Genomic DNA, 14,515 nt, shown 5'->3' with positions numbered 1-14,515 from the left:
TCAAGTGTCAAGGGTCATCAGTACCACTCATTACTTAACTCCCAACTGGAAATGTACTTGAAGGATTTATTAGTTTGATTCCTTGAGCATTATACATTTATAAGTGCCTAATGGTTGACCAGTGGAAGAGAGGGCAGGATATACTATTAAGGGATTGAAATAGCTAAAAGGCCTGGGCAAAAATTTTATGTAATTTTCGCAGTTTCTGTCACGTATCAAGTTAACACAGGTCCGCAATGAGTATAGCAAATAGTTTTAACTGTTCTTCCTCTATGTTTGGAGAACATGACTGGTTTTTTTTTTCTTCATTTTGTTTTTTAATCCATTCCAGAGGATATTTTTTCCATTGCTTTTCAGAGTGGAAGAGAGAGAGAGAACATGGATGTTGGTTGCCTCTCACACCTGCCCTGACTGGGGCTCGGGATCCAGCCTGCCACCAAGGTGCATGCCCTTGGCTGGAATAGAACCCAGGACCCTTCAGGCCACTCTAACCGCTGAACCAAACCTGCAAGGGCGAGAACGTGAAATTTTACACTATTATTTCCTCTCCCCACCGGTAGCCAAGCACACACTTCCACTTGTTTTTAAACTCTTGGCCTAAGGCAACTTTGAACTCAGTGGCTAGGCTGATTTTATCTTTTTTTCTGCTATTTTTAACATCCGTCTTGTGTGTTAAATACAGGAATAAGACTACCCATGTAGCATTAACTTGAAGTGATAGGGATTTTCAAATTTCCCAGACTTCAAACCCCAGTAACGCTGGGACGAGTTATTCCTTCTGCTCCTCAGCTGCTTTACTTGTAAGCTGAGAATGGTTTCTACCATGAAGTTGTACAGGGGTTGAGATGATCACACAAGTCGGCTTACACTGCTCAATGCACAGGAAGATGATAAACGCGTTGCTCCACTTTCCCCCCCTCTCTTCTTGGAGAACCAGGGAAGCAAGCCGAGGTAGGGACGCGCTGGGCCTTACCGCAGTCGCGCCTGCCCTGGAAACGCCTGAATTAAGTCCTCCAGCCCCTCTAACGAGAATGTGCTAAGCAAGTAGATCCTTCATCGTTGGCCCACTGTTTGCTGAAAAAAGTTCTGTTCTTTATCACCTGTTTCTCTAAACTTCACGAGGGGGTCCTCTCTTAAGACATATGCTTAAAATTTTATTTACCGACGCCCAGCCTCGGGAGGCGCCCTGCTCCTCGGCGGACTCCCCCTTCCTACGCCCGGGACTCCCAGGTGGAGCCCCTCTCCTCCTAACGAAAACCACCCCGCCGAGACACTGCATTGGCTTTCTCGCTGAGACCGCATCCTGCCGTTTTCGTTTCCGCCGTTCATTCGGTCCTGGGCTCGCGACTGCGGCTGTCCAGCCCGGGCGGTCCGAGGAAACCGTGCGCAGAAACGGCGCTGCCTTCCGCGGCCCACCCGGGTCAGCCAGGCCAGTGAGGAGGCGTCACCAGCGCGCTTTTCAGGGAAGGGAAGGGAAGGGCAGGTGTGGGCTGGGCCGGAGCGGGTCCCCGCAGGCCAAGGCCCTGGGCCGCCTCCTCCAGGCAGCGGGGCCGGGAGCCGGGCCCGGCGCGGGCGGCCGCGGCTGCCTCCAGACCCCGGCGGTAGATCCGGGCTGGCCCGGAAGTGCCCGGCGCCGGGGGAGGGCGGGCGAGCCCCGAGAGCCGGCGCCGGCGCCGACGCCGCGCGCACGCGCCCTGGCGGGCTGGGGCTGGGACTGGCACCGCGACTCGGAAGCCGGAGCCCGGACGGGCCCGGGGCGGGGGGTGGGGGGGCTGCGCGGGGGCGGGAGCGGGAGCGGCGGAGGCGGCCGCCCCTGGCGGCGGGTTTGTTTATCCCGGGGAAGAAGTTTAGGACCGGGAGATAGGGAAGGAGGGCGGGCTGGGGAGGAGGGATGCGGCTCGGCGGAGGCGGCCGCCACAGGGACTCGCCGCCATCACCTTTGCTTCCACGGCCGCCGCCGCCTCGGGCTCTCGGGGCCGCCGCCGTCGCCGCCTCAGCCGGAGAGGAGCCGCCGCCGGGACTGCCCGGCGCGGTCCCGCACGTCCGGGTAGGTGTCCGCGCCCCCCCACTCCGGGGTCGCCGCCGCAGCCCCCGCCGCTGGCCCGCGGACTCGCCGGCCGGCCTCCCCACTCGCCGCGCCCCTTCCCATTGGCCTGGGACCCCGCTGCTCGGCAGCCTCCCCCTCCCTCGGGGCTCGCCTTCCTCCCCCGCCCCTCAGCCCCACCCTCCGCCCCCCGCGCCGCCCTCCCCCGCGAGTCTCTCCCTCCCCTGGGACTCCCCCTCCCCGCGCCCGCCGTGCACCCATTGACTCCCCAGCCTCGGCCCGCCAGGACCCCACACGCCTGGCCCCTGTCCCTCCCCGGTCCCCGTTCTCCTCTGTACCCCTGTAGCTCCACGCCCGCCCATTTATTCCTTCCCTCCGGGGTCCACATCCCTACCTCACCTTAAGCGTATACACTCGGAATTGTCACCCTGTTACCCGTGTTAGGGTGAATCCTCGGCACCGAGCCACCACTCCGTGCCTCCCTCCTCCGAGCACGGATCCCCCGCTCGCGGGTCCTCCCATTCCCCCAGGTGCGGGAGGCTAACCGCGGCTCTAGTCCAGGTCTCGACTTGCCCCCTTTCTGTTCCCTTCTGCTGCCTTTTCTCCTAATTCTTCTCTCCTTGAGTGTGTAAACTCGCGTAGTATAAAGAGAAGGGGATGATAGGATTTTCTCCCTCAAAGCAGAAGATCCAGTAGAAATAAGATTCCCCTTTTGTCCACCCCAACTTTTGGCTTCTTTCTCTGCGAGCAGTGTCATTCAGCCGTACTTTTGGGTCTTCTGGTGCTTTGTCTATATTTGAATAATCCTGGGCCTAGATGGTTCCATTAAAATACTCATCTTCCCAGCTTTAACTTACAGTAGCATCCACTGCTTCTTAGACTGGAAACTTACGGAGTAAAAGGTTCATCCCTTGAAAAATTACATGTCTTGTGCCATAATGGGAAAAGGGGAGTATTTCAAATGATCATCCTGTTATTCTTGAGAGAAATGGTGCCTGGTGGTTGAGAGCTCAGACTCTAGCTGAACTGCCAGGATCTAAACCGCTGCCTTGCCATCTACCAGCACTGGCCTTGGGCAAGATATGTAATCTCCCTGTGCCTCAGTATTCTTACAACTATAAAATGGGGATAGTGGTATATATTTCATAAGAAAGTGGTGATAATTGCATAACTTAATGCAGGTAAATTGCAACAGTGCCTGGCACTTGGTAAGCGTCCAATAATGTTCTTCATCATTATCTCTTGACTTGGTTTGACTCTTGGTAGGTTAATTTTGAGAGAGGAAGATGGGAATTGAAAGCTGCCTTTTTGCTCTTTTTCCTTTAACACCCTTTTTGATATAAATATGATTCATATTTTGTTACTGTATAAAGTAATTTCTTCTGGTATGAGAAGTACAGAGTTTTAGCTTACTATTTTCAGGTAAGTTACTGGGCTACAAGCAGGTCAGCCCCAATTTCAGATACCTGCTTGGAAATTTAAAAATTTTACCTGTGTTTTGAGAATAATTGAAGTCGAACTATTTAGCAGAAATATCATAGTGGAAAATGAGGATTTTATAGATACAAATTTTAGTACTACAAGTTAAATACTCAAAACTGGAAGGCCTCTTCACATCCATTTGTCCTTTATGTTGAATTGCTACTCAAGATAGAGCTTTGATTTTATTCAGAAGACTGGTGGCTTTTCTCTCTTAACATGTTATTCACATGACCATGCCTTGATGTTTCCCCAATTTTACTCTTTAAAACCCTGACAGTTTTTGTCCTATTTGTTTGCCTCCTGTGAATTATTATTTTCTTAATACATTTTTTTTACAACTCACTTAAAAAATTCAAATAGGTACTGTTTAAGTTATAAATAGTAAAATTTTGAAATCACAAATTGCTGTCCTATTTACACATAAAGTTATGTGCATATGCAACTATAAGAATAAAAGTGTTTGCCCGTTTATAGCTTAATATCACTTTTGTGTCAACAGTAGAATGTACTCCAGACTTTAGGTGACACTGCCTTTGCTTGTGCTACTTTGGCCTAGAATAACCTATGCCCTTTCCCCTGCATATCCGAATTCTACCCATCTTTTACCTCTTACTATTTCCAAATGGTTCCTGCCAACATTGGTTTATTTGTTTCTTGGCTTTTCTACTTTCTGTATTTTGTGCTTTTGGCTTTGAATAATACAGGCAGCTCTGGTTCAAGAAAAATGACTCCTCTAGAATCAGACTTTTGAAGGGGTGCAGTAAAATTGGCATTTGCATCTCCTCTGTGCTAAGCACTGCTCCTTTGGTTTTGTAAATATTCATTCTTTCCAAAAATATTTAATGAGCACCTACTTCATGCCAGGCATTGGGGATACACAAGAAAGAGCCCTTCCCAACCAGGGTTCCAGTGAGTATCAAGCCTTAATGCTATAAGGCATCCAAGGTATGTAATGAATTAACTCTTCTCCTATGTACCTAAAATGGCACTAGCTGTGTGTACCATCCTTGAGAGAGAGGACTGAGGAAGTAGTCACTTAATTCAGTTTCTGTAGGGTTTAATTCTTACAGAACCTTGGTTGACAAATACTTCATTAGAGAATAATAATTCTACAATGGTAATATGGCAACAATGGTAATATTAAAGATAATGATAATCTCTAACATTGACAAAACACTGTGCCAAGCACTGTTTCAGATATTTATATAAACTTGTTTAAACTTCATGCCAATCCTTTGAAGAAGGCTTTATTATAGCTCTGTCTCACAAATGAGGAACCTGAGAAACAGATTACTTAACTTCCACAATCCACAAAGTCAAACAGCTAAGTAAATAGCAGCGCCAGGAAATATGGTTGTAGAGCCTATCACCTCTCAGACTTCCCAATTCCTTGATGATTACTATAGACATGGCTCTCCATCTTTCTGAAAAATCTTTTTCTTTTTTCCTTTTTGTTGTTTGTTTGTTTGTTTATTTTTTACAGATTTCCCTGTCTTTTTAGGTTTAGGAAATTTAAAAAGATTTATCTTTTGTAAAGCACCTGTATACAGACTTATCCTAGGTCTTATATATGACTAGGTACTGAAAGCATTTCTGTTTGGTGGTCCAGCTCACTGTTTTGTTTCCTGACTTGGAGTTAATTCACTTAGCAAAAGTTTATTGAACAACTGATTTTGTGCCAGGCACTGTGCTAGGCTCTGGTGACACATGCGAATGGAGTGTACCTGTATGCATGGAGGCAAAAGTCTGTTGGGGAATAAAGTAACTAAACAAATAATTACAATTATAGTTGTGATTACTACCACAAGGGAAACTTATTGTAGACAGTGGGAGCCTGCTAATGTATCAGGGAATGCTTCTCTGAAGAAATGACTAAGAAGCAACTGGAGTTACCCAAGTATTGTTGGTGATTTCAGCTTTCCAGAACTGGAAAGTCCTGTAGTGGCTGGACCTTAGCATGTGAGGCTGGGTGATGTGAAATGAGACTGGAGCAGGTCACAATGGTCGGTCATTGCTAAGCATTTTGTACTTAATCCTAAGAGAAATAGGAAGCACTGGAGAACGTTAAACAGCTGAGTAAGTTACTTATATTTTTGTTTTAAAAACTTCAGTTGGTTGCTCTGTGGAGGACAGATTGGAGAGGCAACTAACTGTAAAAATGGAGACCAGTTAGGCCAGTGCTACTCAAAATTATCTGGTTAAGGACTGTTTGTGTTTGTTTTAGTTTCTAATACGTACTGGCACTTTAGTAACACAATAGAATGTTGTGTCAGTGTCAAATTGCTATAAAAACTTCTAAATGATTCCTGTTAGTTTTTACCTTGTCTCAGACCATTAATAATAAATAGTTTGTGAAACTGTTGGTCCACTGACCACTTTGAGTAGAATTGAGTTTGGCCTTTATAGCAATTTAGGCAAGAGATGATGGAATCTTGGTCCAGTGTGGTGGTGATAGATATAAAGTAGCTGGATTTGACAAATATTTGCAAAGTAAAATTGATAGGATTTGGTAGTGGATTAGATTTGGGGGTCTGGGGAGAGGAGAAGGCTGATTTCCAGGGTAAGTAGTTCTTGTACCTAATACAGGGGATACTGGGAAAGGAGTAGTTTTTTGTTTGTTAGTTTCTGGGAGGGGGTGGATATTGATCATAATACAATTGGGAATAGACAGTGTAGCTTATAATTGATGTCATAGTATGGGAGGTGGAGGGTAAGATTGCCTAAGGAGAAAGTTTAGAGAGAGAAGATATAGGGACATAGTCCCCTATGAATCTTCAATATTTAAACATAGGGAAAAATAAATGGAGTAAAGGAGACTGAGAAGGTGTAGCCAGAGGTCGGAGGAAATTTTCCTTGGCATCACTGAGGCCAAGGCAATAGACTGTTAAAAAAGGAGAGGGGGGACAAGGAGGGAGTGGCTGATCAACTATGTTGAATGAAGCTGAGAAATAAATTTAAGTTGGAACTAAGAAGTACACATTTTATTTAGCAACGTGAAGAAAATTACGTATTTCTCAGTAGTCCGTTCATCTGTAAAGTATTTGATGATGAATTTTGTTTTAATCTGCCAAAGCAACAGTCCTAAATTTAGAATAAACTTAAATCTGTAGCCTCAGCCATGTCTGCCATCCTGAGCTCCGACTCGTGTTTCTATTTATCAACATCTAGATATTCTTATATGCATCTCAAACTCATTCAGGACATATTCAAACAATATATTTTTTAAATTTTTTTTTTTTTTTACTTCAGAGAGAGGAAGGGGGAGAGAGAGAGAGAGAGAGAGACATCAGTGATGAGAGTCATTGATCGGCTGCCTCCTGCATGCCCCCCACTGGGGATGGAGCCCACAACCTGGGCATGTGCCCTTACTGGGAATCAAACCATGATCTCCTGGTTCATATGTCAGTGCTCAACTACTGAGCCACACTGGCCGGGCCAGAATATGTATTGTAAGTACTACTTATGAGGCATTGAATACTAGACTTTTAGGAATGTCATTAGACTCAGAGACTGGGGGCAATGAACAATTAAATACTGTTATTGTAGTGTGATCAGAGCTGTCATAGCAGTTTACTCAGGTTGCCTTGGAAGCACAGAGAAAAGGTGCATTAGGGAAGGCCTTCTAAGGAAAATGACACTTCAGCAGAGTGTTTCCAAAAGACTAGTGGAGAGGTGGAGACAGCGAAGCAGTGGTAGAAGAGTTTAAAGAAATTATATTCTTGGTATTTTGAAAGCATACAAATGCAAGGACTTGTGGCTCTAGCATATGGATGGTAGATTAATGAGGTTGGCCATGTCATTCAAAAGATTTTCTCTTGAACTTGTACCTCTTTTCTGTTTGCCATTTTAATTAATATTATCAGCACTCATATAGTCACCAAACATGGAGATGTCTTTTGAATATCTTCAAAAATTAAAGATTATCTTTGTATTTATTGTCCAAGTGCTATTTTTTTTTTCCTGGTTAGCTTTATATTTTATATATTACACCTATACTTATAGAATCAGTAAGTAACTAATAGTATTACTTAAATAGTATTTCATTTATGTTTCAGTGATTTTTTTTTTTTATGGGAGAAATTTTACACATATAATTTTTTCCTCAAATTTAGAGACTTAAAAATGAAGGCCTTGATAAGGATTGCTAAGAGTTTACTGCTAAACCTCAGGTATATGGTCAGTGATGGTACGTTGGTGTTCAGTAGAATAACAACAGTTCCTTGATACCTTAAATACTATTTCAGTTGTCACAACATCTCAGCATCCTTAGACTTTACTTTTGCACCATTGTAGAAAACAGTTCATCTGTAAGGATTACTTTCTAAAGAAAACTGTAGTTGGCAAAACCTTAATTGGCAAGATCAAAGTCTCATAAAAATAGTCTGTTAGAAGGGAAAATGAAGTTAAAATGGATTGTAAAAACAGTAAATAAAGGCTCTAGGAGACATCTGCTTTAAAATAAAAGGAGGTGGGCTATATCAAAACTTGCTTCTGAAATACCTTCTTTGTGTTATTGTAGAAGCATCTGCTAAGGCAGTCTTCCTTAAATTTTATATTAAGAAAATTCTAACTTTTAAAATTTATTTTTATTAGTTCTCACTGGCTCTAATATTTTTTTGCTATTACCGTCTCCCTGATTTTTAGTTTTTAAAATCTTACTAAATTCTTGTGTAAGAACTAAGTTTTTTATATATTATTATGGTTTTTAAAGACAGGCACCCTTTTCCAGAACAATTATTACCATTGTATTCTGAATTATGTTGTGAAACAGATTACGTAGGTAGAAGGTAGATTTAAAAAATTTATCTACAAATGTAAAATTGCATTACCTTCAAACTATGGTTGGGATAGGTTGTTTGTATACCTGAAGAAAAGTATGGTAAAAATACTGTAATTCACATGTGCAGTACGAATGTGCTTAGAAGATCCCCCCTCCCTGACCCCCTCTCTCCTGTGCATAAACTCCTTTGTGGTTTTCATATTTGCTTTCATCCTTTATTAGATACAGGAATAAAAATAATTGGGAATAACGGTTCAAGACCAAAAAGAAGGGTTCACATATTAGTAATGCAAGATCTAAAGGTTCTAATGAAACTGAGAATTAGTATAATGCTTTTTAAATATTATTTGAGATTTGTTAACTAAAAAAAATTGTTTTCTGTTTGGGTATGGTTTCTGAAACAAGTTTAAGTTTTTTTCTTGTGTAAAATACACTCGTACTCCTCCTTTCATGTATCCTCTCTGCCCCCCAAATAATTGATTTTTAAGGTAAAGAGTGCAATTGCTAAGGCATTTTTCCCCCCCAATGTAATTTGGATATAATTTCTGGTGTTTTGGAGTGGGAAATTCCCTTGAAAGGTAAATAGTTTTCATAACACCGAAACAAAACAAAACACAAAATTTAATATAAATTCATCCTGAAATTGTCCAGGCAAGTATCAACACAGGAAGCTATCAAATAGTTAAATAAATTGAATTTTATTTAGTTAAATTTTTTTGTTGGTAACTCTTAGGATTGGTTTGAACCTTTATTAACCAGTTATTCAACATGGCAGTTCAGTCATGTCTAATTTTGTTAGAGAAGCTCAAGTGGAGTATAGGCACACACTAAACAGATTTGGTCATTTCTGATTGCATTCAAAGTGTATTTTTGAAGATACAAAACTACTTTTTCGTGTGAATATTTTATCAATGATATTTGAGAACTGACTTGAATCAACTGGTGTTTTGGGAGTGCCTTGATTTATGCTTCACTGTTGATTATTTTTTTCTCAGGTTTCTTATTTCCACTGTTGTTTTGTCTGTCTGCCTTGCTCCACCCCAAGTCCTTTATAAAAATTATTCATCAAATTGTGTAATGAAACCAATTTTTTTTTCCTATCAGAGTATAACCAGGGTTTTTTGAACATGGGCCTCAGAAACTGACAACTTACTCTAGTGTAAAGATACCTTTACATGGAATTTCCTCAGGTCATTTTGGTTGAAAGGATAGAACTACCCTTTTTACGGCGCTTGTACCATACAGTATTAAGTACCTTAGTTATTTTATTTCATTTACTACTTAATACTAACCCACGAGGTGTAGATAATCAGTTTTGAATGGTACTTGGCATCAGTTACCATATGCTCCATTATTTTTTGTACCCCAAAGAGGGGAGGGCACTGTCAGTTGGGATTGTAAAATGCCATCAATTTCAGAAATGCTAGAATATGAAAAAAAAAATGGGTTTCTTAGAATTAATGAAATGTGGCATTAGTATTATGTCATTTTATGGTTAACACCCAAGGTCTTCAAAATAACTAACCTCCCAATATCAGGTGAAGTAAGAATAAGTTTCGTTCTGCTTTACTTCAGAGCTCTCCAGGTAGCATAGCATAGAGGTTAAGACTGCATCAGTCTGCTATTTAAAGCTTTTGCTTTGTGACTTAAGGCAAGTTACTTAGTTAGCATTTCTACTTCAATGTTCTCATCTGTAAAATGGAAATGATAATAGTACCTATCTCAAGAGCTGTTCTAAGAACTTAATGAGTTATATTTACATTTAGAATAGTGCTTTCCACATAGTTTAGTGCTTTGTCTAAATGTTGGTTAATGAAAAGCAGTAGTACTATTTCTGTTCTGAGATATATCAGATGCTATGCTTAAAATGGAGGAGAAAGAGGCCTTATCAAATGATTCATTGACATTTTGTGCACAAAATGATTAAAATATTTTATTGATTTGTCTTTGAAAATAAAGTAAGATTGCAGTCTTGACAATTTTGATATCTAAATTGCATTTTTATTTTCATAAAAATAATACTTATAGGTTCAGCTGAAATCTGTTCTTTCATCTGTTATGACATATTTAGTCAGAATATTGATGTGCTGTGATGATGTCTTAAAAGTAACCTGTAATATACTTATGATTCCTGTCAACTTCATAAGGAATTTATTCAGAAATATTTTTAAAGGGTTCCAATATTAAAGAAACATGTTTTAAAACATCCCACTTCTGCATTATGAAGTATACGGAAGAAAAGTAATATTGAAGCAGTTTTTGTTTATTTTTAATGGTTTTATATGTATATGATTTTGTTGCTTCATCTCGAGATTTAAAAATCTTGCTATATACCCAGATAACAAAAATAGGTTCTGACCTTTCTTTGAACTTCTTGATTTTTCCCCACATTCTCACTTTTGCCTTGTTTTCATTTTGTTCTTTTTCCTTTTTGAGCTCATATTCATCTACTCCACAAATAGTTATTAACCAACCATTAAATGCCAGGTTTTGTGTTTACAGTTGATGAACTGGGAGCAGCCCTTGACTTACAGACTTACTATTGAGGTGTTATTAATCCTGTCTAGTCATTGAGTGCTTAGGCATAGTGCTGATATCGTTATATACACACACGTTAAAAAATAAAATTAAAAATTAATTGATTTATTTTAGAGAAAGGAAGGAAGAGTCAGAGACATTGATTTGTTCCACTTACTTATGCATTCACTGGTTGATTCCTGTATGTGCCCTGACCGGCTATTGAAACTGCAACCTTGACATATCAGGATGATGTTCTAACCAACTGAGCTACTTGGCTATACTCTTTTTATTATTATTTATTTTAATCCTCACAACTACCCTGCAAGGGAAGGTGATTAATTTTCAAATGTTTGTACTAAATAAGTGGCAGAAAAGAGTGACCACTTCACAGATAGAAGAGAGATGAAGATCAAGTGTGATGAAGGTAGTGCAGTGGTGGAGGGAGAGAACTTAGGTGTTAAAAGTTTTTTCAAATTAGTGTTTTCTCCTAAAAAGGATTTGACTATTACATTCTATTACCTTAATATAGCACTCTTTGTTTTAATATAAAAATCTCTTAAATTAGCATGAGGGAAGGTTCAAAAAAGTGTTCCGTCCCAAATTGAGGATGATGGGAACATGGCACTTAGGAACAGGATTTTTATTGTGAATATCTAGGCATCAGAGTTGCTTATTTATTAAATATTTTTTGCTTTTTAATTTTAAGTAACCTTTTATTGAAATATACATTCAAAGACATGCATATAGCACTACACACCATGAACACCCAAGTAGCTGGCTTCTTACCTTAAACATTTATTTTGATGTGATCCATCCATGTGGTGTGTAACAGTAGCTTATTCATTCTTGTTGCTCTGTAGTGTTCTCTTCTATGACTGTATATACCATAATTTATTCGTTCTACTGTTGATGAACATCTAGGTGGTTTCCAGTTTTGAGCCACAATGAATAGTGCCCCTATCGAATATTCTTGTACATATCTTTTGGTACATATGTAAGCATTTCTTTAGGATATGTACCTTGTAGTGAAATTGTTGGGCCATAGTGTGTGTGTTTATGTTTAGTTTTAGTATATAACATATTACCCAAAGTGGTTGTACCAATTTTTATAGTCTCATCAGTAGTGAGAGTTCCATTTGTTCAAACTACTTTGCAGTATTTGCTTGATATTTTCACTTTTATTTAGCCACCCTGGTGAGTGTAAAGGGGTATTGTATTGTGGATAGGCTAGTTTTTAAAAAAAAATCTAATTCCTCTTCCCACTCATACCCTCATACTCCTCCCATGTGCACACCAAGGGAAAGTAATAGAGACATGTTTATTTTCACCAAACCCATTGGATAATTCTGGTTGCCTTGTCACTGTATAGTTTACTGGCTTTCTGACAAATGGTGCACTTCTGCCTAACTTGCTAAACATGGGAAAGGGTTGAAGGTTTTGCAAGCTGGGGAAAAGTTTTATAGGCTCTTTTATTGAGTGAGTTTGCAACACTGGCCCAAAGCTTTAATTACACAATGCTGAAATGTACTTGCTTTTACTTGACTTGGCATACTTCATTCATTCATTATTTTGTGAGGTTTTGCTACTCATTAAATAAGGGAAACACTGTATACACAGTAGAGCTTTCTCAGTTTTCAGAACTTTGAAAGTAAAATGAGAAAGTTTTATCTCATGCGCACAGCATAGTGTTTTTATATTTAATTTCTTGTTATTTATGGATTTTTTCCTTGTGTCCCAGAGGCAGTGTTGCTAATATGTATTTTTCATATCAAATTGTATACTGAAAACCAAGGATGCAAAAAATATTTCTGCCGTGTAGTCTTTTCAGTGTTAGGATTGTGGTTAGTCTCTTCACATCCCTCAATGAATGCAGATTGTTAGAATTACATGTAGGGAATCACCATTCTTGTACCTTTTGGGCATCATAATTAGTTGTTGATTTCTTCTATTAAAACACGTCTAGATTCATAACTACAGATAAGCCCATAGTTTTCCCTTTTCAACATTTTTATGTGCCTTTTTATAGCTAATATTTTTATATCTGACTTAATTTCTTACTGCTGCAAAGCACTATTCCAAGGTTGATAAATACCTGTACATATTCATGTTCATCTACTGCAGGGATGGGGAACCTTTTTTCTGCCAAGGACCATTTGGGTATTTATAATATCATTCGTGGCCTATACAAAATTATCAACTTAAAAATTAGCCTGCTATATTTGGTCAAACATTTAATTAACCCACCCCTAATGTGATGGCTGGAATTGCTCCTCTGTGGTGAGGCCTTGGCAGGGCCAGACCAAATGATTGTTCTGGCTGTGTACAGCCCATGGGCCGGGTGTTCCCCACCCCTGATTTACTGATTATTGCTAGTCGTAAGAATCTTGGAATTATTAACTCATGAGCAGAGGACCTGAGATGGCATTCATGTCCTTAAAGAGTTCCTGTGAGGTACAAGAACAACTCAGTTGATTTTGCAAAGCATTTCCTTGTAAGAGACGTAGGGCTGGTAATTAGATGGCAATAGCTTCCTTTTAGTAAGTCTAGTTTGATTACATATTACTTCATTTCAGAAAAGGCTAGATTAAAATCCAGGGTCTCCTTACACATTGCTCTTCCCGGGTCATTTTGCTTCATTTCTTTTCTCTCTCTTTTTTTTTAATCTTCAATTGATTTCTCTCGTGTTTTTTTTAATCCTCAACTGATTGGTTGCCTCTGGCATGGGCCCAGAGCGGGGCGAGCCTGCAACTGAGCTATGTGCCCTTGGCCAGAATTGAACCTGGGACCCTTCAGTCCTCAGGCAGACGCTCTAACCACTGGGTCAAACTGGCTAGGGTTGAAATCATTCTTAGTTGTCAGGAACCATATAAATGATTCTCATTGACATCAAATAACTCTATCTCCTTTTTTACATAAAATGATCAGCTACTTATTATCATTTGCTTCCTCTTTTGTCAGAAATTTCACCATAAAAAATGAACAGGGAAATTATTAAATCAACTTTACAATTTATGTACCCACTAGAAATATATGAGAGTGCCTGTGCTTATATTCAGCAATCTTTTGGATTGTTGCCAGTCTGATAGGTTAAAAAATAACTTCTTAATTTAGTTTTAATTAGTAGTTGTCTAATTATGAGTCAAGTTCTTTTTCTGTGTATTGTTTATATTCTTTACATTTTCTTTATAGTTTTTAGGACTTCTTTATACATTAGGGAAATGAACCCTTTATGTGTTATATGCATTACAAATACTTCTCTTGGTTTATTGTTTCTGAAATTGGTTCATGATGTCAGAGCCACCGGCAGAAGTATTGACTAGGACAGGGCCCTTTCATATATGTCTAACTGGTAAGCCTGAGAATCATTACTCTTTCAGTATATTTATTAACTATGAATTTGCGTAAAAGAAATATCCAACTCACATTTTTACACCCCCAGCATAGTTTTACCAGCCTGGGGCTAGCCAGGAAAACCAAGTATCTTTTCTGCCAGATAGGTAAATTGGATTTGGGGCTGGGGGTGGGGAACCTGTGGTTTTGTCAGCTAAAAGTAGCAAACCCAGTTTGAAGGAAAGGGGCCAGCCAGCCAGTAGCTTTGCTAACCAGGCCAAAAAATAAAAAGCCAAACATAGACATCAGCAGCCACACAGTATGGTGAAGACAAATAATGCAGTTAACCCCCGGCAAAT

At 40.1% G+C, this 14,515-nt stretch overlaps 1 protein-coding gene across 1 annotated transcript in view; it reads left to right on the top strand.

The window, feature by feature from the left end:
• Nucleotides 1-1,933: 1,933 nt before the first annotated feature.
• Nucleotides 1,934-14,515, top strand: part of SPOPL (speckle type BTB/POZ protein like) — a 38,222-nt gene continuing 25,640 nt past the window's right edge. The window contains exon 1 of the mRNA XM_087819872.1: nucleotides 1,934-2,047. The gene's annotated coding sequence lies outside the window, so the exon portion shown is untranslated. The remainder of the gene's footprint in view (nucleotides 2,048-14,515) is intronic.

The sequence above is a fragment of the Miniopterus natalensis genome, chromosome 8 (genome assembly GCF_054644295.1).
Source record: "Miniopterus natalensis isolate mMinNat1 chromosome 8, mMinNat1.hap1, whole genome shotgun sequence".
NCBI lineage: Eukaryota > Metazoa > Chordata > Mammalia > Chiroptera > Miniopteridae > Miniopterus > Miniopterus natalensis.
Note: the sequence above shows the minus strand (reverse complement) of the source record. Positions and strands in the feature narration are given on the sequence as shown.